The following is a 24,948-nucleotide window of genomic DNA, read 5'->3' as shown; positions in this document are numbered from 1 at the left end:
AGGCACAGTTGGCAGAGGTGGACCTCCATGATCTCTGGCGTTGCACGCATCCCAATGACAGGGGATATTCGTATTATTCCCACACACATAAAACGTACGCGAGACTGGACCATCTCTTGGTCACTACCCCGGTACGTGCTTTGGCCTCAACGACGGAGATGGGAGTACTCTCCCTATCGGATCATGCCCCGGTGTCCACCACGCTATGCCTACCGCCGGTGTCCTGCCCTCCCAGGGTATGGCGCCTTAGGGACACCTTATTGCACAGGAAAGCGGTGGTAAAACATATAACGGATACTATTTGGGACTATTTGTCCCACAATGATAACTCTGACACCTCCCTGGTGACACAATGTGCGGCCATGAAGGCTGTACTTAGGGGGGAGTTTCTGGCCATCTCTTCAGCTGAAAACAAGGAACGGCAGTGTAAGAGGGATAAACTCACCCAACGGGTCCGCAAACTCGAACACATAAACCGTCGGACAGGGGCTTCCCGAATAAGGAAGCAACTCATAGGAGCGAGGAAACTCCTGACGGCCCTAGATATGGACCGCGCGGAGTACGCTGCACTGCACCTGCGCCATATCTACTACTCCGGGGGGGACCGCTGTGGCCGACTGCTGGCGAACTGGCTCCGGGTGACACACCAGCGACATATGGTGAAGGAGGTCACTGACCCCAAGGGGACGATGGTTACGGCGGACGCTCACATCGCCAAAACCTTCTGCAGGTTTTATGCAGATCTTTATGCCGGAGATCCCCCAGATGAACCTGCGACGGCGGCTTACTTGGCCTCGGTCACTCTCCCTTCTTTAGGCCCCTGGCAGGCCGAATACCTAGACAGAGATATTCGGGTCGAGGTAGTGATCTCCGCCATTGCCAAACTTAAGCACGGGATGGCTCCGGGGCCGGACGGATATACGTCTCTCTTTTATAAAACATTTTGCACGTCGCTGGCTCCGCTCCTCACCCACCTATTTAACTGGTTCGCTGGCCCCGGTGCCATCCCGCCTGACCTTTTACGGGCCTCTCTCATCGTCATCCCCAAGCCGGGGAAGGACCGGACGCAATGCGGCTCATACAGGCCGATATCCCTCTTAAATGTAGACCTTAAACTGTACAAAGGGATTCTTGAGGCCCGATTGGCCCCCACCTACCGGGACTTATAGAACCGGACCAGGCGGGATTTGTTTCCGGGCGGCAGATGGTGGACAACACCAAGAGGATCGTAACCTCATAGAGTAGGCCTACCGAATCCCCGGTGAGAGAATGATGTTAGCGGTGGACGCTGTAAGAGCGTTCGACCGAGTACACTGGCTCTACTTAGAACAGGTCCTGCTGAAAGTGGGTATAGGAGAGAAATTTCGATCCATGATCTTTAATTGCTATAAATTCCCGACAGCGGTCGTACGTGTGAATGGCCACAGTTCGCGGAGTTTTAACATTGAGAGGGGTACCCGCTTTCGCCCCTGCTCTTCGCCCTATATATGGAGCCCTTTGCCCAGCGGATACGTACCAACCCGGAGGCAACGGGGGTGAGGTTTGGGGGCTTCACTCACACCATAAACCTCTATGCACACGACGTCATACTGTCGCTGGACAACCCCCGGACTGCCCTCCCGGCGTGCATTGGGGAGCTAAACTCCTTTGCTGCTGTAGCATGCTTCAAGATGAACATGGGGAAATCGGTGGCTCTGGACGTATCCCTCGCACCAGCCACTAGATCTTACTTGCAAGGCCTGTTCCCAATGCTCTGGTCATCGGATCTGGTGCCTTATTTGGGGATCCAGCTGGCTCTCACCCTACCAGCTATGGTGGCAGCTAACTACGCTACCCTAGGCAAGAAGATCCGGGAGGAACTCGGACGGTGGACTCCCAGCGCCCTTTCTTGGTTGGGCAGAATAGCTGCGGTTAAAATGACAATATTACCCCAGATTCTGTACCTGTTCAGGGCCTTACCGCCCCAGCCGCCCGCGGGGTGGATCCAACAGACGCAGGCAGATCTTGCGCGTTTTATTTGGCAGGGCAGGAAACCTAAAATGAAGAAGACACTCTCTATGCTGGCCCCCGAGGCTGGGGGACTAGGGATACCGGATCTCCGCAAGTACTTTTAAGCAGCACAGCTGCGTTATCTGGTGGAGTGGAGTAGGTGGGAATCAGACAAGCACTGGCTCTTCCAGGACCAGGCGGTGGTGGGCCGGCCCCTACAGGAGGTACCATTCCTGCGTCGGGCTCATCCCCCCGCAAATTTATATGCTTCCGTTGTCACCAGGGTGCCCCTGCGGGTCTGGGATGCCACCAACATCGTTCACAATCTCACCACATTCCCCTCGCCACTCACACCGCTGGTCGACAACCCAGACTTTACTCCGGGGATGGAAAAAGGGGCCTTTACCCACTGGCGAGCGGCCGGGTGTCGTGCCCTGTGCCATGTGTACGACCCGGAGGGTGTCATCCCCTTCCCACGCTTTCGACAGGTGCATTCATTCCCGGAGACCGAAAGACTCCGCTACATGCAGGTTCGCCACTGGGCATTACATCCGCACGTACGGGAGACGGCTGACAGGCGGCTGCTCCCTTATGAGAGGTGGCTCTTGTCGCGCACGTCAGATGCGAAACTGATTACCGACCTCTATAAGCTACTGCAACCGCCTTCCTCACACTTCTACAATCCCGGGAGGGAGAGCTGGGACCGGGAATTAGGCAGGACACTGAGCCATAAGGAATGGGAGCAGATATCGTACAGGGCGAGGCACTCGGCATACCATATGGGGCTCACCGAGACACTGACCAAGGTCTCTACCTACTGGTATTATACTCCGGAACGTGTACATGACATGTACCGTAATAAGGATAACACTTGTTGGAGGGGATGCGGGCAAGTGGGCACATTGACACACATTTTATGGGGCTGCCCGCTCCTAGACTCTTACTGGAAAGAAGTGATAGACGACATTGACTCCCTTTTCGACACTGAACTGCCACGCTTCCCAGCATACATATTGTTGGGACTCCCGAACGGGTTGATGTATCCCCTTAGATCTCGCAGAGGCAGACAGATAGCTATTGCACTAGGCTCAGCAGTACAGAACATCCTCCTACACTGGCGCAAAGCCACGCTCCCCTCTATCACAGGCTGGCTCCATAGACTGTGGTATGTGCTGGGAATGGAGAAACAGTCGCTCATAGTGGCAGGGGATGTAGAGCAATTTGACGACCTTTGGCAGCCGTTCCGGTCCCTGCTGCTCACCGAATTCAGGGAAATCACCTGCCTCTTAAGGCTTACGACGCCCGACGAGTCGACCTCCTGAATGGACACCGGGCTAGATTCTTTCACTAAAGGGTGGCCGGGGTGGACGGCAAGGGATAGACCTGTGCACTGGATGAGGGGGGGGGGGGGGGTAAGGGGATCGGGGAGTTGGGGTGCTGGGGGGGAAGTTCGGGGGGGGGGGACTGTTATCTTATTGCGACACTGCCTGTCTTTATGTGTCACTGCGGACTAGTCTTCAATTGAGATGTCCTTTGGGGAGACTTATGCTGAGAGTGCGGCCCTAGCCGCAGTGACTTGACACTTTATACGCTCTGTATGTTTTGTTTACTTGTGTTGCACCAATAAAATGCTTTAAACCTAAAGGTGATATTTCGAGTTATGTATGTTGCATTTTTGTAGTTTTGGTCATTTTGTTTACATCAAGATTGATTATTTTTCTAAACTGGTGTGGTGTCCATTTGTAATATTTTCACTGTGTTACTGTGTGTGTTATGTACAAAATCTTTACACATTGCCTCTGAGATAAGCCTGACTGCTTGCGCCAAGCTACCAAGGAGGTGAGCCGGGGTTATCTTGTGTGTGTTAAATCCCTTACCCTGACAAGAATGAAGAGTCCATATGACAATGTTCCCCAACGTCCTCATCTTTAGTGGCAGTCCAGTGCCAATTCCTCCCCCTAAGTAAAAGAAGAAAGTAGGTGATTTTGGAGACTTTGTGTGCCCTAAAGACAAAGAAATTATGTTCTCAATCTGGAGGTGGCCAGGAGCTACCTTCGGATATTTCAAGTTCAGAGTCTTCAAATAAGTCTTCCCTGGGCACAGTGAAGCATTAGGGGAAATGTGTATTGAAGGACATGTTAGCTGCTATTCTTGCTCATGAGATTTCCTGAAGAGGAAGAGGACAGCATGTCTAAATATTTGGTACAGCCACAATTTAGGAAGCAAGCAAATAAAGATTTGGCCATTCAAATTCAAATTTCAAATTCAATAGGCTTTATTCGAAATTCATATTTGAAATCATAAAAGCATACATTTAAATAATTGATAGCACATAAGATACAGCGTGAAAGAAGAACAAGGTTTGTAAATACACCAGCATTAAAATCTAGCAATACCAAGAATTTTGTTAAAAAAAAAGAATCTAAAATGCAGTCAATTTACAAAATTCATTACATTGAGTTCCTGAACTTAATCAATAATTTTAAAAAACTCGATACAGCCAAACCTAAAACGGGTCAGTAACATTCTGGAGTAACAGTTAAAATCGCTTGTGAGGTACAGTTGAAGGGATCTATGACAGAATTTCGACAGACAGAATTTCGACCTACACAAATATCGGCGTAATTATATCGATAGCAAAAATATCGACGCCCTATGTACAACATGGTTAGTACCAAAATATCGAAAAAATAATATCGATGTTAAAAATATCGTTGTTAAATATATCGATTTTTTTAAATTTAAAATAACATAAAAAATACTGTAAATAATACTTATTAATTACTTAAACATATTTCAATATATGTAATAATGGTTAAAAATAATAATAATACATATTTAATTAAAAAAAATAATTAAAAATCATATATAATATATAATTACTTAACAATAATTACTATTCCCACTCCAGTGGGTGCAACAGTAGGGAAAACTGACCCTGAACCCTAAAAATACCCCTTCACCCAAAAACCTAAAACTGACCCTGAACCCTAAAAATACCCCTTTACCCAAAAACTGAAAACTGACCCTGAACCCTAAAAATACCCCTTTACCCAAGAACTGAAAACTGACCCTGAACCCAAAAAATACCCCTTTACCCAAAAACTGAAAACTGACCCTGAACCCTAAAAATACCCCTTTACCCTAAAACTGAAAACTGACCCTGAACCTTAAAAATACCCCTTTACCCAAAAACTGAAAACTGACCCTGAACCCTAAAAATACCCCTTTACCCAAAAACTAAAAACTGACCCTGAACCCTAAAAATACCCCTTTACCCAAAAACTGAAAACTGACCCTGAACCCCAAAAATCCCCTTTACCCAAAAACTGAAAACTGACCCTGAACCCTAAAAATACCCCTTTACCCAAAAACTGAAAACTGACCCTGACCCCTAAAAATACCCCTTTACCCAAAAACTGAAAACTGACCCTGAACCCTAAAAATACCCCTTTACCCAAAAACTGAAAACTGACCCTGAATCCTAAAAATACCCCTTTACCCCAAAAATCAAAACTGACCCAGAACACTAAAAATACCCCTTTACCCAAAAACCCAAAACTGACCCTGAACCCTAAAAATACTCCTTTACCCAAAATTAATTAATATTACAATTAAATTACTTCCCACCCTATTCCCCTATAAACCCACAACCCGCTCCAGTAGTAAAACATATAATTTAGTTAAAAATATACATAAATTATCAATTAATTATTCTATTAATCAATTAAAATAAATCATTGCCAATTAATATTTCATAGCAAAATAAATTAATCATTAAAAAATATTTTTTTCATTACAAATAAATTACTTCCCAAGCTATTCCCCTATAAACCCACAACCCGCTCCAGTAGTAAAACATATAATTTACTTTAAAAAATACATACATTATCAATTACTTAATCAATTAATCAATTAAAATAATTCATTGCCAATTAATATTTAATTGCAAAATAAATTAATCATTGAAAAATAATTATTTAATTACAAATAAATTACTTCCCACCCTATTCCCCTATAAACCCACAACCCGCTCCAGTAGTAAAACATATAATTTACTTGAAAATATACATAAATTATCAATTAATTAATCAATTAATCAATTAAAATAATTCATTGCCAATTAATATTTCATTGCAAAATAAATTAATCATTAAAAAATAATTATTTAATTACAAATAAATTACTTCCCACCCTATTCCCCTAAAAACACACAACCCGCTCTGGTAGTAAAACATATTATTTACTTTTATATATTTTATATTTATAAAAACATATTAAACACATATTATAACAATTAATTTAAATACTTAACTAATATTTCTAACACATATTAGTAAATCGAAATTACTTACATCGATATATATGCTATCGATATAAGTAATTTCGATATTACTTACCTTAGGGTCGATATTCTGGCCATCGATATTCTGGACATCGATATTCTGTCCCATCGATATTAGCAACTCGATATAAGTGTAAGTCGAAATAAAAAAATCGATATTTTGACTGTTTACCCAGTTGAAGTCCTTTATTGACGGTGATTAGCTGGTAGTCCAAGACTGAGTTTTTAGTTTTTTCCTTATCCCATCTGTTATTGGCTAAGTATTCCAGAGCCGTTTTTTCAAAGATTTTGTTGCTACCATCTCCATACTGGAAGGTCTCATAAAATACTCTGGGTGGCCAATCTCAGTCATCAAGTTTTTGACGTATGACAGTCATTTAATGTTGCTAACACCATCTAGGGTCAAACAGTCGGATATTAGATTGCGGTTTAAAAAGGTCTCCGGCGTAACCCACACCTTGTGCCATAATAGGATGGGCGCAATTTTGTTGGCGTCTAAGATGTACGATAAGCCCAGTTCAATATGTGTGAGGTAGGTTGCTGAAGATTTTGGGACACAAAGCAGGTATCTGAGGTACTGATTCTCAGTTAGTTGAATCGACGATGAATTATCGATTCCCCAGATACCTGCCCCATATACTGCCGTGGAGATGCATTTAGCCTTATAGATGATAGTCAGTTCCTTCACAGGTCTATCTCCTACTTTAGCCGTGAAGTTGTTCAGGGAGCCTACAGCACGCGAGAATGCTAAATTTCGTGCTCTCACGGCGGTGTGCCAGTTACCTCTCCTATCGAAATTTATTCCTAGGTAGGAGAAGTGGTCGGTGGTCTCGATCCTCCTACCTTCGAGGAATATTGAGCAGGGTACTATCTTAGGACCATTTCCACAGGCCATAGTGAAGGTTTTCACAATGTTTATACTTAGGCCCTTATCTTGCATATAGTTTGAGAACTTCAGTACGGCCCTCTGTAGGCCTACCTTGGTTCGAGACATGCTGGCAGCGTCGTCTGCATAGAGAAGTATTGGCACCGGCTGCCCACTAATCGCTGGATAATCGAATTGTGACTCTTTTAGGTAGTTGCCTATGGAATTAATATATAGGGTGAATAGTAGGGTTGCTAATATGCACCCCTGTCTCACATCCCTCCTAATAGGGAACTTGTCTGAGCATTCTCCATGGATGCCGTACCTTACCCTGGCTCCTGCGTCCCTGTATAACTCCTTGATGAAGGTAAGGATTTGGTCGTCTATGCCCATGTCAGAGAGTGTAGACCACAGATTATTGTGGTCCACGCAGTCGAAAGCTGAGCTCAAGTCAACAAAAGTAATGTAACGGTTACCCTTCTTGGCTTGAGTATACTTTGATATAAGCAGGGCCATATTTAATCCCTGTTCGACTGTGCCTTTTCCAGTTCTGAATCCGTACTGGAGGCCAGAAATAATGTCACCCTCCTCCGCCCAACTTTGTATTCGATTTAAAATTATGCGGCCTGCTACCTTCATTAATATTTACAACAAGGGGTGGTGAGGGACAGAGTCTCTGAATTAAGCAGAAAGCTCTCACCCAGTCAAGAGATCAGGGCTAGATCCAACACCGTTTTTTAGCTCACTGCACCATCCCAGTTTCAGAACCTGGCTGTATGCAAATTAGTCTGTTCCTGTCCCAGTGCATGATGGGAACAGGGCAAACCAAACTACAAAAGCCAATTCTTACACTGGGAAGGAAACAAGCTCCCGGGGACCGGTTTCTGGCATTACAGCCGTCTTCGGCCCGGTTTGCTTGAATCCTGATGGTGCAATGAGCAAGGGTCTCACATCTGAGAATACCCTTCCACGCTTAGGGTGGACAGAAATATTTACAACAAGGGGTGGTGAGGGACAGAGTCTCTGAATTAAGCAGAAAGCTCTCACCCAGTCAAGAGATCAGGGCTAGATCCAACACCGTTTTTTAGCTCACTGCACCATCCCAGTTTCAGAACCTGGCTGTATGCAAATTAGTCTGTTCCTGTCCCAGTGCATGATGGGAACAGGGCAAACCAAACTACAAAAGCCAATTCTTACACTGGGAAGGAAACAAGCTCCCGGGGACCGGTTTCTGGCATTACAGCCGTCTTCGGCCCGGTTTGCTTGAATCCTGATGGTGCAATGAGCAAGGGTCTCACATCTGAGAATACCCTTCCACGCTTAGGGTGGACAAAAATATTTACAACAAGGGGTGGTGAGGGACAGAGTCTCTGAATTAAGCAGAAAGCTCTCACCCAGTCAAGAGATCAGGGCTAGATCCAACACCGTTTTTTAGCTCACTGCACCATCCCAGTTTCAGAACCTGGCTGTATGCAAATTAGTCTGTTCCTGTCCCAGTGCATGATGGGAACAGGGCAAACCAAACTACAAAAGCCAATTCTTACACTGGGAAGGAAACAAGCTCCCGGGGACCGGTTTCTGGCATTACAGCCGTCTTTGGCCCGGTTTGCTTGAATCCTGATGGTGCAATGAGCAAGGGTCTCACATCTGAGAATACCCTTCCACGCTTAGGGTGGACAAAAATATTTACAACAAGGGGTGGTGAGGGACAGAGTCTCTGAATTAAGCAGAAAGCTCTCACCCAGTCAAGAGATCAGGGCTAGATCCAACACCGTTTTTTAGCTCACTGCACCATCCCAGTTTCAGAACCTGGCTGTATGCAAATTAGTCTGTTCCTGTCCCAGTGCATGATGGGAACAGGGCAAACCAAACTACAAAAGCCAATTCTTACACTGGGAAGGAAACAAGCTCCCGGGGACCGGTTTCTGGCATTACAGCCGTCTTCGGCCCGGTTTGCTTGAATCCTGATGGTGCAATGAGCAAGGGTCTCACATCTGAGAATACCCTTCCACGCTTAGGGTGGACAAAAATATTTACAACAAGGGGTGGTGAGGGACAGAGTCTCTGAATTAAGCAGAAAGCTCTCACCCAGTCAAGAGATCAGGGCTAGATCCAACACCGTTTTTTAGCTCACTGCACCATCCCAGTTTCAGAACCTGGCTGTATGCAAATTAGTCTGTTCCTGTCCCAGTGCATGATGGGAACATGGCAAACCAAACTACAAAAGCCAATTCTTACACTGGGAAGGAAACAAGCTCCCGGGGACCGGTTTCTGGCATTACAGCCGTCTTCGGCCCGGTTTGCTTGAATCCTGATGGTGCAATGAGCAAGGGTCTCACATCTGAGAATACCCTTCCATGCTTAGGGTGGACAAAAATATTTACAACAAGGGGTGGTGAGGGACAGAGTCTCTGAATTAAGCAGAACGCTCTCACCCAGTCAAGAGATCAGGGCTAGATCCAACACCGTTTTTTAGCTCACTGCACCATCCCAGTTTCAGAACCTGGCTGTATGCAAATTAGTCTGTTCCTGTCCCAGTGCATGATGGGAACAGGGCAAACCAAACTACAAAAGCCAATTCTTACACTGGGAAGGAAACAAGCTCCCGGGGACCGGTTTCTGGCATTACAGCCGTCTTCGGCCCGGTTTGCTTGAATCCTGATGGTGCAATGAGCAAGGGTCTCACATCTGAGAATACCCTTCCACGCTTAGGGTGGACAAAAATATTTACAACAAGGTGTGGTGAGGGACAGAGTCTCTGAATTAAGCAGAAAGCTCTCACCCAGTCAAGAGATCAGGGCTAGATCCAACACCGTTTTTTAGCTCACTGCACCATCCCAGTTTCAGAACCTGGCTGTATGCAAATTAGTCTGTTCCTGTCCCAGTGCATGATGGGAACAGGGCAAACCAAACTACAAAAGCCAATTCTTACACTGGGAAGGAAACAAGCTCCCGGGGACCGGTTTCTGGCATTACAGCCGTCTTCGGCCCGGTTTGCTTGAATCCTGATGGTGCAATGAGCAAGGGTCTCACATCTGAGAATACCCTTCCACGCTTAGGGTGGACAAAAATATTTACAACAAGGGGTGGTGAGGGACAGAGTCTCTGAATTAAGCAGAAAGCTCTCACCCAGTCAAGAGATCAGGGCTAGATCCAACACCGTTTTTTAGCTCACTGCACCATCCCAGTTTCAGAACCTGGCTGTATGCAAACAAGCTCCCGGGGACCGGTTTCTGGCATTACAGCCGTCTTCGGCTTGGTTTGCTTGAATCCTGATGGTGCAATGAGCAAGCCGGGCCGAAGAAGGCTGAAATGCCAGAAACCGGTCCCCGGTAGCTTGTCTCCTTTCTGGTGAAGAATTGGCTTGGTAGTTTAGTCTGCCCTGTTCCCATGATGCACTGGGCCAGGGACAGATTGATTTGCATATAGCCAGGTTCTGAGCTGGGATGGGGCAGTGAGATAAATAACGGTGATGGACTGGGTAAGAGTGGTCTGCTTAACTCAGACACTCTGTTCATCACCACCCCCTTTTCTAAATCGTTTTTGGCCACTATAGGTGTGGCAGGGTATACTCAGACATGAGTCCCTTTCTCACTGCTCCATCAGGATTCAAGCAAGCCGGGCCGAAGAAGGCTGAAATGCCAGAAACCGGTCCCCGGTAGCTTGTCTCCTTTCTGGTGAAGAATTGGCTTGGTAGTTTAGTCTGCCCTGTTCCCATGATGCACTGGGCCAGGGACAGACTGATTTGCATATAGCCAGGTTCTGAGCTGGGATGGGGCAGTGAGATAAATAACGGTGATGGATCAAGCCCTGATCTTTGGACTGGGTAAGAGTGGTCTGCTTAACTCAGACACTACGTTCATCACCACCCCCTTTTCTAAATCGTTGCTACCTTCATTAAGGCATCGAGGAGGGAAATTGGCCGATAGCAAATAGGGTCGTTCCTATCTCCTTTTTTGAAGATACGAACGACTATTGCTTCGGTCCAGGTAGATATAAAACCATGAGAGTTTGAACTATTCAGGACGTTGACTAACATGGCGGCCCAAAGATCAATTTTAGTTTTAAAACGTCTATTGGAACCCCGTCGGGGCCCGGGGCTTTGCCTGAGAAACTTTGTTTAATAGCAGCAGTGACCTCTTCGCAGGTAAAGGTGATGCCCAGGGGGAATACAGCCGTGGTGGGGGTATCATAATCCTCAGCTAATGATGCCAATGTGGAGGCTACAAGGACGGGGGGATTTGCTTTATCATAAAGACCTTTGAAGTGCTGTACCCAGGTCTCGCCATTGATGGCGATATCTAATGTATCTGTCTGCTTATTCTGCAAGTGAGGGGCGTTGACAGCCTTCCAGAAGGCGGTCATATCCCGTTTTTTTTGAGGCATTAATCAAAGCTGACCATGCCTCAGATTTCAGGGATTTTTTCCTAGTTTTGACTGCCCTGGTGTATAACTTTCTGGCTAGGCGGATCTCGTTCTCGGATCTCGGGGAAGTGCACAGTGCCTTTTTTAAAGCTTTAAGTGCTTTAGTGTAAGAGTAGTCAAACCAACCGTTTGGTCGGTTAGATGCAGAGCAGGAGCTTTTTTATTTCTGTTTGGATTTTTAGGAAGGAGCCCAGAACTTTTGCAGGGGTTTCTGTGAGGGACAGACAGGTGTAAATTTCTTCCCTGGTGTTCGCTACTAAGTTTGATATTAATTTCACTGGATCCACCTTATTCCATTTGATGGAATAGCCGTTTTTGCGCCCTAAGTTGATTTCTGCTTGATATAGAAATGTTTCCCCCCGCACCTGGGCTTGCCTCGCTAGTTTTATTGAAAAGGAGATTGGATAAAGATCTCCGTAAATGGCATCAAATGTTTCCCAGGAGGAATGAGTTTTTGATAGAAGAGTAAAATCTATTGTAGAGTTACACCCCCTCCCATGGAATGTTGGCTGAAATTGAGCATTTGGGGTGCATAACTGGTTAATATAAGATAAGTTAAAATGGAACATCATTTTGTTAAATATATCACCTGATGTGGAGTGAATGAAATGGGTAGGATTGTCGTCCTGGTGCTCGCCTAGGCCGCACAAGCCCTTCGAGGAGTTAGGACAGACAGTGCTGTTAAAGTCACCTACCCATATCAATAGCAACTCCCCTCCTGTCTGGTCCATAGTGGTGGTGATACTATGCATCAAATTGTTGATGACCTTTTACAGGATATATATAGGGGCATTATTATAAAAGTTAACTAAGATCATATTCTTTGCATTACCCCATTTCAGTGTTAAAATCTGATAGTATTCGGTGGACAAGTTCCTGTGTACTTTAAGGCCACCTGTGGTTGAAACATAGGTGCATAAGCCTCCCTTGTTTCTTCCCTGAGTAGTTTGTTGTGCTGGTGTGTGAAAAGTCTGAAAGTCAAGTAAATGGACTTCATCTAGAGTCCAAGTTTCCTGGAAGCAGAGAATGTTATAGTTGGCGACTAGGTCGAGCCATAGGTTTTGGAAGACTCTATTTGCTAGGCCTGCTACGTTCCAGGATGTAATATGATGAGTAGAATTGACTAACTTGGAGGTATTCTTTTTATTCGTTGTTCTAACAACCGTACTCTGACTAGATGACGTGGCTTCCCTAGCATGTTGTTCAGTTTGTTGCTTAAAATCCGAGGGAGTATTAACTAGTTCCCTGTTCGACAGGTGATTTAAAGGACCCTCGCTACTCAGTTTCTTGTCAATATTTTTAGACTGCACGCTGTCTGGAAATAAATTACTCTGTGTGTTATGCTGGTATACAGAGGCCACAAGGCCTACGCTTTGCTCCTTCCCCGCGTTGACAAACATCTTCTGTCAGTCTTGGTCATCTAAACTACCTAGGGGTTCGTAGAAGTTTCCTAGAGGGATTGACCAGTGTAGATTAAACGTTGCCTGATGATGTCTACCCTGGTGGTGGAGTAATGGTCTAGAGATGCCTGATCGTAGTTGAAATGAGGGTGCCCTAGAATAATAGGGTCTAGGTTGATGGGATCTGCAATTTTTGTTAGGATTTTCTAAGGTATCTTGTGTGTCGGTGGAGCCTGGTCGGTTTGAGGGGGCCATTAGATGTGAGGGATAAAAATAGCTTAGGTCGCGAGTTGATATGCCGCCCTCCCCTCTCTCCAGGTACCAATCAATTATATGGGTAACTACCCTCCGGTCTCTGAAATTGATAATCACAGCATCCCCATGGATATCTTTGGGTCTAGGCCCCACCCATGATAATCTCCTCATGAAGGCTATTTCCCCGTTAATATTGGGGGTCAGTGGTCTGTTTTTAACTAACCAGTGGATTGCTTTGTTTTTGAGAGCTCTATAATTTTCGTTCCTCCCTTCTCTCAACTCTGGTACCCCAGTAAGCACAATGACGTAGGGGGCTGCCTCAGGTGGTAGATCTATGTGTTGCCCCAGTCTGTACATATCAGTGGCTGGGACAGATGCCCTCGGTTTTGGAGTGTTGCTTGTTTTGGGGGTATTCATGGGTCCCCCAGTTCCCAAATCCCTAGGTGGTTTAGGGACGTTTTCTATGCTAGCAGGCGTTTGTGATGCCTCTGCAATTTGTGGTGTGGGTTCCCTTGTATTATTGGTTTGTACAGGTGACAAATCTTGATGCACTTTTGGTAAATGCTGTGAAACCAGTTTTTTCAGAGTCTCGCTGTTGGAATGGGTAATATCCAATATTGAGGACATTTGGTCGCCCAACCTCCTAACTCTTTCTGTGAGTGGTAACAGCAGAGATTTTACAAGGTGTTCCATACTTTCTAGTATGCCTTAATTTTGGGAAATTACGGGGGGAGATGTCTTATGGGTGGTATGTTGGCCATTGGGTCCTCGTTTCTTGGTATGAGTTTTGCGAGGTTTTGATGTCTTTGGTTGTCTATCTAAATGGCATTCCCCGCCCCGCTTGTCGTTTAATGTGTCCCCCTGATATGGGTGTGGGAGCAGAGCCCGAATGGTCTCTTCCTTTCTGCTAGGATTACTAGACAATAAAGAAAGAGACTCTCCCTGGCTAGAGTCTAAGGAAAAGTCCAAGTTAATCATGTCAGTATCTTCCCCCTTGGAGGATCGTGTTGCTTCATAATGATCCTGTAGAAGGAAAGGGGTACCTGGGTCATGTAGGGGGTTAGTTCCTATGGGTAGGGTGGGCGGGGAAATTGCTGTTTGAATAGAACCCTAAGAGGAGCGTTTGTTTGAGTGAAATTTTGTAGACATACGGTGTTCTGCAACTGCAATATCATGATCTAGTTTATTTACGACTTTTGTTAGGAACTGATCAATTGTCCCCCTGATGTTCCCACCCGCCAATGAGTTCTTGCTGTTGGTATGTCCTTTAGGCATAGATGACTTTAACAGTTCCAGCGGTATATAGCGTCGTAAATAGTTAAACCTAAATACACTGTTATGAAGAGATGGTCGGGCAGTAGGCAAAGTCTCTTACTGTTAGTGTCCAGGCGATGTCGTGGCACCAAGAGATGTGGCCCAGCCCGGCCTCGTCTGGCCTCTCCCGGCGCGTCCCGTGCGCGTCCTGCGATGCGGGGATAAGGTCCGAGATTTAAACGCCTCCAGGCGCGCTGAGGGGGCGTGTCCCGGAGTATGGGTGCCGGGGCTTCTGGGTGATGTAGTCTCCCCGCACAGCGGACGCGCCTAGGATGGAAATAGGCGGCGGGGGAGACAGCTGGCAATGAGCACCGGGCCCCAGCGGGAATGAAGGCAGCGCCAAAGCAACCCACCAGGACGCAGTGAGTAATCTCCTCTATAGTGGCCAGAAACTGTAGGCAAAGCATTCAGAGTCTATTCAAAGTCTATTCACCTGATTCACTTCTTTAGCCGCTTGCGGTTACAGTTGCTAATGTTTTATTGATTGAGTAATCTTTCGTTGGATCTTACTGCCTGCCTGCATGGAAGTCCTTCCGCCAGCTCCGACACGAAAACCAGAATCTAATTATCTCCGCTCAGAGTCACAGGTGTGCTAGCACGCCCGGCGTGTATTCATCCGTCGCCACGCTAATCTCCGCGTTAGACTCCCAGTGTGCGGCTCCAAAGTCGGCGTCTTCAGCGGTTGGCATCCTCCACAGTCAGCCAAACCATTCCCGCTTCTCCACCGTTCTCCTCCACCATTCATCTTTCAGTTGAATTAGTGAAAGGATCCAGAACGCTTTAATGTGCCCCGCTCCCTGTCAAAGATGTCCCCTTTGAAAGACTTTGAAAGACTAGGGGGATATTTACAATGAAATGGTGCAGCGGGTGCAGCAACCAATTTTGCTGTGCCGAGCTGTGTTATTTAAAAAAAATGCAGGAATGCACCGTATTTATAGGAATGCAGCACACCCACAGCAGCACCCATGACATTCCCCTTTAATGCAGAACACTGCATGAAATAGGGCCATATTTACAAGGCCATGTAAAGCCATGCAAAGTGGCTTTGAGTCGCCTTATAAATATAGGCAGGCACACAGCACCACCAGAGTGTAAAAACATTTTTTTACCCTTGGGTGGGGCCTTGGCTTGTAAATATGCCCCATGGAGGCTAACCTCCCCAAGACAGTTCATGTGGATTCTATTGTGGCCAGTCTGGTGGGGCACCTGTCTATGGTGAAGGAAAATACCCTTAAAGATGGGGCCGACAAAAAGATTGTCACCTTGTTAAAAAAGGCTTATGCTTTAGAAACATAAGAGTTCTTCCAAGCACTCCAAAATCAGTAAAGCATTATCAATGAAAAAGGTTTTTCTTCAATCGTAGGTTCAGTGGCACAGTTTCCAGAATGGATTTATTAATTCCAAAATTCCAAGTCCAAAGAACTCAGTTCCAAATCAAAAGAAATAAGCATAGCCAGTTCCAATTCAAAATAAATAAGCACAGCCAACACGTGTTTCGTCTTGCCAGTATATAGCAATTGACTTCTTCAGGGCTGCAACCCAAATAACAGTAAATAAGAAAAAAGCAACATTCAGCACTGTTTACACAACATCAAATAATTGTTCCATACTAAAAAGTCTGTAATTAAGATCAGAAGTAATAACACACCCACAAGCTGTGACCTCTGTGCCCCTGGGCCGGTCACTCCACCACGCACCGCGCACACTCCCCGTGGGTGTGCCCAGGCTGCCCCGTTCCCGCCGCTGCCTGCAGATGTGCCCCTGACCACGAGGCGTGGTCTCTGCTTCTGGAGCGCAGCGCCGCTTCCTGCTGCCTGCGTGACTCTGCCCTGTTGCTCGTTGTTTCCTGCCTCCGTTCCTTCGTTCTGTTCCCCCTGTGTTGGTGCTACTTTCCCCTGCTGTGCCCAGCCTGTTTTATCTTCCTTGTTTGTCTCTTGCCCAGTCTGCCGTTTTTCCCGCTGTGCCCCCGCCGTGCTTCCCGCCACCTCCCCGCTCCCCGCCGCTGATCCCCTGCGGCCCCGCCCCCTTCCACCTGGAGCCTTCCCATTCGCCGCCCCGCTCCCGCCTCCCAGCTGCCCCTCCCTCGCTCCGCCCCCCCCACTCTCCTCTTATGGCAGAGGGGCAAACGCGCAGCGTTGATGCGCAGCGGGCGCGCCGAAGGCACGCCAAAGGTAAGCCCTTCTGCGCCCGTCCGCGCCTGGACCGCGCCCAGTGCCAGGACCCCTGTTTCCCGCAGACCCCAGCCCACCCGCCGGAGGTACGACGCCGCCACCCTCAACGCACTCAACACCGGCCGAATCCTGGGATGCTACCGAGCCACCCCGAGACGAACCCACGGACCCTTCAGCTGTCACCCCTGCAAGTTCTCCTGCAACCGGACCTGCCCCGCACCAGCACCCGCCAAGCCGAACACCAGCAGCAACCACCTCAAGTGCATCCTACTCAACACCCGCTCCGTCCACAGACACACCATTGAACTCTGGAACCTCCTCGACACCACAGCTCCTGACGTCGCCTTCCTCACGGAAACCTGGATGAACGACTCCTCAGCGCCCGACATTGCCATCGCCATCCCAGAGGGCTACAAGATCACCCGAAGAGACCGCGGCAACCAGACTGGAGGAGGCATCGCCATCATCTACAGGGACACCATCCGCATCACGACCAACACCGACGACACCCTGACAACCGCCGAACACCTGCACTTCCAGATCCACACGGACCGCAAAACCACCCTCAGAGGCACCCTCATCTACCGACCCCCGGGACCACGCACACAATTCAGCGAAGACATCGCCGACTTCATCTGTCCGCACGCCCTCCCCTCCGCTGACTACATCCTCCTGGGGGACATCAACTTCCACCTGGAGAACAACAACGACCGTAACACCACCACCCTGCTTGACAACCTCGCCAACCTCGGACTCAAGCAGCTGGTGACCACCCCCACCCACCTCGCCGGACACACACTCGACGCTGTCTTCTCATCCAGCAAGGACATCGTCTTCAACCACGCCACCGGACTCCACTGGACGGACCACAGCTGCGTCCACTTCACCTTCAGAAGATCCACGTTCCACCACCACCAGCAACAGGTTGCTCGAAGAAACTGGAACAAGATCACAGCAAACCAGCTCGCCGCTTCCCTGAGCCAGCACCCTCCCGCCAGCTCAGCGAACCCCAGCCAGGCCGCCGACAACCTCACGAAGTGGATCAGCAACTGCGCAGACGACCTCGCCCCACTGAGGACCCCGCCTAGCAGACCCGGCAGCAAGAAGGCCCCATGGTTCACCGACGAACTCAAGAGCTCCAAGAAGAACTGCCGAGCCCTCGAGAGAGCCTGGAGAAGGGAGCCAACACCGGACAACATGGCCACCCTCAAGCTCGCCACCCGGAAGCACCATCAACTGATCCACGCCACCAAGAAAACAGCATTCAAGGACCGGTTGGACAACAACGCACACAACTGCAAGGAACTCTTCAACATCGTGAAAGAGCTCTCCAACCCCAACGCCGTAAACAACGACATCACCCCGTCGCAAGACCTCTGCAACTCCCTCGCCTCCTACTTCCACAACAAGATCGCCGACATACACAACAGCTTCAGCCCACAAACAACGCTCCCCACGACCGGACCAACGCCCCCCACCACCACCCTCAGCGCCTGGACCCAGATCAACACAGAAGACACCATCCGCACGATGAACTCTATCCACTCCAGATCCCCGACCGACCCCTGCCCCCACCACGTCTTCAACAAGGCTTCAACAAGGCCGACGCTGTCATCGCACCCCACCTGCGGGACATCATCAACACCTCCTTCGACACCGCCACCTTCCCTGAGAGCTGGAAGCACGCCGAACTCAGCGCTCTACTAAAGAAACCAACAGCGGACCCCACCGATCTCAAGAATTACCGCCCCATCTCGCTCCTCCCGTTCCCAGCCAAGTCATCGAGAAGACCGTCAACAAGCAGCTGGCCGCCTTCCTCGAGACAAATCGATCCCTCGACCCCTCACAGTCTGGCTTCCGAGCCAACCACAGCACCGAGACCGCCCTCATCGCTGCCACCGATGACATCCGAGCCCTGCTGGACAACGGTGAAACAGCGGCCCTCATCCTCCTAGACCTCTCCGCAGCGTTCGACACTGTTTGCCACCGCACCCTAGTGCAGCGCCTCAGCAACATCGGAATCCAGGAGAAGGCACTGGAGTGGATCATCTCCTTCCTCGCTGGAAGGACACAGAGTCCGCCTACCACCGTTCAGATCTGCAGCCACGGAAGTCATCTGCGGCGTTCCTCAGGGCTCCTCGCTCAGCCCCACCCTCTTCAACGTCTACATGAGCCCCCTTGCGGCCATCGCACGCCAACACAACCTCAACATCATCTCCTACGCCGACGATACCCAGCTGATCCTCTCCCTGACCAACGACCCCGCCGCCGCCAGAACCAACCTCCACGAAGGGATGAAAGACGTAGCCGAGTGGATGACGACCAGCCGCCTGAAACTGAACTCAGACAAGACGGAAGTCCTCATCCTGGGCTCCTCGCCCTCCGCCTGGGACGACTCCTTGTGGCCCCCTGCCCTGGGCATCGCACCCAAACCGACAGACCACGCACGCAACCTGGGCTTCATCCTGGACTCCTCCCTCTCCATGACCAGACAAGTCAAGGCCGTCTCCGCGTCCTGTTTCAACATCCTGCGCATGCTACGGAAGATCTTCCGGTGGATCCCCACCGAGACCAGGAAGACGGTCACCCAGGCCCTCGTCACCAGCCGTCTAGACTACGGCAACGCCCTCTACGCCGGAACCACCGCCAAGCTCCAGAAGAGACTCCAGCGGATCCAGAACGCCTCAGCCAGACTCATCCTCGACATCCCCCGACGCAGCCACATCTCCAGACATCTGAGAGACCTGCACTGGCTCCCCGTCAACAAGAGAATCACCTTCCGGCTCCTCACCCACGCACACAAAGCCCTACACGACCAAGGCCCGAGCTACCTCAACAACCGCCTCAACTTCTACGCTCCCAAACGCCACCTCCGATCGACCAACCACGTCCCCCGCATCGGAAGAGCGACAACAGTAGGAAGGTCCTTCTCCTACCTGGCCGCCAAGACCTGGAACACCCTCCCTACCGACCTTCGCCTGACCCAAGACCACCTCTCCTTCAGGAAGAAGCTCAAGACCTGGCTGTTCGAGCAGTAGCGCCACCCCCCCCCCCAAGCGCCTTGAGACCCTCCGGGTGAGTAGTGCGCTCTATAAATGCCTTGATTGATTGATTGATTGACAAGCCAACCAGTGTACTCAGAATAGAGGGATAGAGCCAAGTTCCCCAACAAGATATCACCTAAATAGTGTGTCATAAAGTGAGTTTCATTCCCATAATTCTCTAGTCCTAGAGGCCACTACCAACCTTGTTTGAATTCTGGTAATACAATGCATCCTCACATTGATTATTCAATTCAAATCATAACGATAACAGTTTTCCTCTAATCAAAACAAAGGTCACTGCAAAAAATGAATAAAAGCATGCGTCATCTTATTAACAATAAGTCTTCTTTTCAAGTATTTGTAAAACAAAACTGTGTTAGATTGACAGTAAAATCTAACACCCATCTATTCATTGGTTATGCGCCAGTTGTACACATGGCCACCATAGTCTCATAATCACGTTATACCGTAGTCGAAATATGCAATGTGCAATAACCAAGTACAAGATATCAGGCACCGCTAACTGTACAGAACCACCCTCCGCCTGTGAGACTGAATAAAGAAATAAATATCATGATACTTTAAACCATGCACATTAGATGCTCACCTAGGTATATGTAAACGAGTGAATGCAAATAAGCCTTGCAATCTCTCCTTAATCTTCAGCCGAAATATGGCAATAGGTCACCTGAAATGAAAGGAGATGATAATTTGGGTATCGTCTGCATAAGATAGTATTTGATACCCAAAAGATCTTATTACCTCGGCAAGTGGGGTTACGTAGATGTTGAATAGCAGGGGACTCAGGGCCGAGCCCTGAGGAACCCCACATTGCACCTCTTGGAAGGAGGACAGGAAGCCACCAAGCTGAACCCTTTGCTGTCTCTGCGAGAGGAAAGAAGACAGAAGATTTAGGGCACTTCCCCTCACCCCTATCCCCTTCAACCGGTCAACCAGGATAGGAGGGGATAGGGTATCAAAAGCTGCTGTGAGATCGAGGAGCACCAGCATAGTTGTCCGACCTTTGTCCACCTCAGTGCGGATGTTGTTAGCCACAACCGTGAGGGCGGACTCGGTGCTGTGAGCAGCACGGAACCCATGCTGGGAAATGTCAAGCAGACCCGTTTTTTCAAGATATGAGGTCTGATGAAGATTGAGGTGGGCCTCAAGCATCTTTGCAAGGGCTGGAAGCAAAGATATTGGTCGGAAGTTTTTTAGGACTTCCGGATTGAACGAGGGTTTCTTAAGAAGGGGCTTTACAACTGCCCCTTTCCAAGGAATTAGGAACGATCCCTCGTCAATGGCCATATTCATAACTTGAAAGAGAGGAGGGAGGAGAGACTCTTTACAGGCCTTCAGGATTTTCAGGGGGCAGGGATCAAGAGGGGAGCAAGATTTTGTAGCATTGAGAAGGTGGTTTAGTTCCTCAAGTGATATATGAGGAAAGCTGGAGAAATTAGGCAGGGAATCCGAAGAATCAGTGGTCTCTGTATGTACGAGAGAGGAGGGGGAGGGAGGAAATGTACTGTTGACATCTAATAAAGTATTGCAGGATTTGAGGGAGCTATAAATGTCCGCGATTTCAGAGTGGAAGAATCCTGCGATATCGTCGCAGAGTTTTTGCGAATCATTCACTGATTCAGTTGTTTTGGGAGTGGCTAAAGTATCAATAATTTTAAAAAGTTCCCTAGAGGATTTCAAAGAGGTGGTGATTTTGTTAAAGTAGTTCTTTTTTTCTTCATCAATAGCTTTTTTATATTCTCTCAGAGCGGACTTATGTAGGTTTTTCCTCAGTGGGTCCTGGTGGGCATACCAGGCTCTTTCTTTCTGTCTGCATTTCTGCCGCAGAGATCTAAGTTGTTCCGAGAACCAGGGTGATGAGGGGCTCTTTCTAGCTGAGTAGTGTTTTTTAAGGGGTGCTAGCGAGTCCAGGGCATGAGTAAGCGTGGCAGACAGAGCCACCGCGGCCTCGTTAGCATCAGTCCGAGCGAGGGGATGAATATCAGTCAGGAAGGGAGCGAGCATAGCATTGATTACGTTATTATAGTTCCTCCTAGTCTCCCATCCTTTTTTATTGGTTAAATCAGAACCGGAAAGGCTAAAGGTAAGATGGAAGGGAATAGCCGAGTGGTCGGACAAGGACAGGGGAATCGGGGTATCGATCCCCAGTCTGGTATCATTAGAAAAAATGCCATCTAGAGTATGTCCAGCAGCGTGAGTAGGACCCTCGACTAATTGGTTAAGTCCACAAGAGATTGAAGCCTCTGTTAATGCTTTGGTGTTGTTATCCTCTGAAAGTTCCAGATGGAAATTAAAGTCACCTAGAAGGGTGAGCTTGGGCTTGCTAATGAAAGGTTCTAGCAAGGTAAGTAAATTGTGGCATAAATAGGTTCTTGGGCCAGGGGGCCTATAGCAGAGGATACCAGTGAAGGAAGCAGAGGGAGCTAATTGGATAGTAAAATGTAGAGCCTCATGTTTCTCCTTGGGGGATGAGAGGGGGTTGATACGGCAGGTAAACTGGTCTTTACACAGTATTCCCAGACCTCCACCCCTACGGTCAGTACGGTCCATTCTGGTCAGGGCATAGCCATCAGGAATAGCCTCCACAAGGTCAGGACTGGCCGAGGTGGATCCCCAGGTCTCTGTGATAAAGACTCAGGAAGGTTTACTTTGTACCACAAAGTCATTGAAAGCGTTTTTATTTTTAATCAGAGATCTGGCATTGATGAGAAAGCCAGTTAGATTTTCCAGATGTTCCGGAGATTTAGCCTTGGCCTGACGTTTTCTGGAAGGTTTAGTTCGGGCGCGTGGGGAAGAGTTACAGCAACATTTGATGAGAGAGATTCCCTCTGGAGGTAAAGTGTGATGACAAGGCAGAGGTGGCGGTCTTAGTGAGAGCAAGGTGGTGAGAGAGCCTAAGTTTCGGATGGCGGTGGAGGGGGAGAGAACGTCCAGCCCATCCTGCAGCGGGCGCGGACGGGCGCAGACGGGCAGGACTCTGGCACGACTCCGGCGCGAGTCCGGTGCGTCCACTGATCGCGTCCGCTGCGCGGAAGCGTGGCCGTCCCTTTTTATGCGCAACTAGAGCGCGAGGAATCACAGCCACACTCAATATGGCCGCCGTAAGTCTGTACCCGGGACCAACTCCACAGCGAGAATACTCGGCTGAGAGTGGCCCTGGGCAGCGGAGAGGAGGGGGAACGTGTGAGCAATAAAGAGCTTATTAAATCAAGCAGTTTAAGGCAATGTTGCAAGTGAATTTAAAAGCGTCGTTTTAAGCAGTTTTCCGATTTTACAAGTAAGTTTAAAAAGTGCAGGCACAACAGAGCAACAAAACCTCCCGGCTTCCGCCTCAAAGGGGACACAGACACTCAATACAAAAGAGCGCAGGGTCAAGAGAAGCCCCTTTTATGCGCAACTAGAGCGCGAGGAATCACAGCCACACTCAATATGGCCGCCGTAAGTCTGTACCCGGGACCAACTCCACAGCGTCAATACTCGGCTGAGAGTGGCCCTGGGCAGCGGAGAGGAGGGGGAAGGTGTGAGCAATAAACAGCTTATTAAATCAAGCAGTTTAAGGCAATGTTGCAAGTGAATTTAAAAGCGCAGTTTTAAGCAGTTTTCCGATTTTACAAGTAAGTTTAAAAAGTGCAGGCACAACAGAGCAACAAAACCTCCCGGCTTCCGCCTCAAGAGGGACACAGACACTCAATCTGATATCTTGTACTTAGTTATTGCACATTGCATATTTCGACTAGGGTATAACGTGATTATGAGACTATGGTGGCCATGTCTACAACTGGCACATAACCAATGAATAGATGGGTGTTAAATTTTACTGTCAAACTAAAGCAGTTTTGTATTACAATTACTTGCAAAGAAGACTTATTGTTAATAAGATGACGCATGCTTTTATAAATTTTTTGCAGTGACCTTTGTTTGGATTGGAGTAAAACTGTTATCGTTATGATTTGAATTGAATAATCAATGTGAGGATACATTGTATTACCAGAATTCAAACAAGGTTGGCATTGGCCTCTAGGACTAGAGAATTATGGGAATGAAACTCCCTTTATGACACACTATTTAGGTGATATCTTGTTGGGGAACTTGGCTCTATCCCTCTATTCTGAGTGTACTGGTTGGCTTGTGGGTGTGTTATTACTTTTGATCTTAATTACAGACTTTTTAGTATGGAACAGTACTTTGATGTTGTGTAAACAGTGCTGAACGTTGCTTTTTTCTTATTTAATGTTATTTGGGTTGCAGCCCTGAAGAAGTCAATTGCTATATACTAGCAAGATGAAACACGTGTTGGCTGCGCTTATTTCTTTTGAATTGGAACTGGCTGAGCTTATTTCTTTTGAATTGGAACTGAGTTCTTTGGACTTGGGATTTTGGAATTAATGAATCCATTCTGGAAACTGTGCCGACTGAACCTACAATTGTGGACAAACTTATTTCATTTATAATGCTTTACAGATTTTGGAGTGCTCGGAAGAACTCTTTTGTTTCGATTGTTTCACCACCAGTATGGGGATATATTTGGGGTTGTGGTAACCAACTCCTGTTCTTCCTGGAGCACCACTGATGAACTATTTGCTTGTTACTTTCCTCTGATTTGCTGTGCGCCTGTATTGCTAAACTGGTTACCACATCTTAGTTAGGGCTTATGCTTTAGCACGTGGCTCCCAAACCTTGACTCCTGAGGACCACCATTGAGTCACCACTGGAAGCCGGGGACCCACAAGCAATTTTTACGATTTAAATTGCAAAAATTAAAACAGTAAATCGAAAAAATAAGCACGTGTGCACACTAAACAAATACTCGAATTACTAAGGATTTTTTTATTTTATATTGAAAGAATTTGCAGAAAAAAACATTTTAATGGGAAGGTTGGTGCTGCATCTCCGTGACTAACTTTTAAATGGTTGGTTTTATTTCACAGTATGAGGCTCCTGCTCCTGCTAGGGCCAGGCTGGAAACTCAAAGCAGCCCTGGAAATTGTTTTCAGACCAGTCCCATACGGTGCACACCAAGTGCAGTGAGTGAGCCTGACCAGTACAAAGGGGGCTAGGGGAGGCGATCCCAACCAAAAAAATTAGAAAATAATGGTGCATTCTACAACACATTTTCCAT

The sequence above is a fragment of the Lissotriton vulgaris genome, chromosome 9 (assembly GCF_964263255.1).
Source record: "Lissotriton vulgaris chromosome 9, aLisVul1.2, whole genome shotgun sequence".
NCBI lineage: Eukaryota > Metazoa > Chordata > Amphibia > Caudata > Salamandridae > Lissotriton > Lissotriton vulgaris.
Note: the sequence above shows the minus strand (reverse complement) of the source record.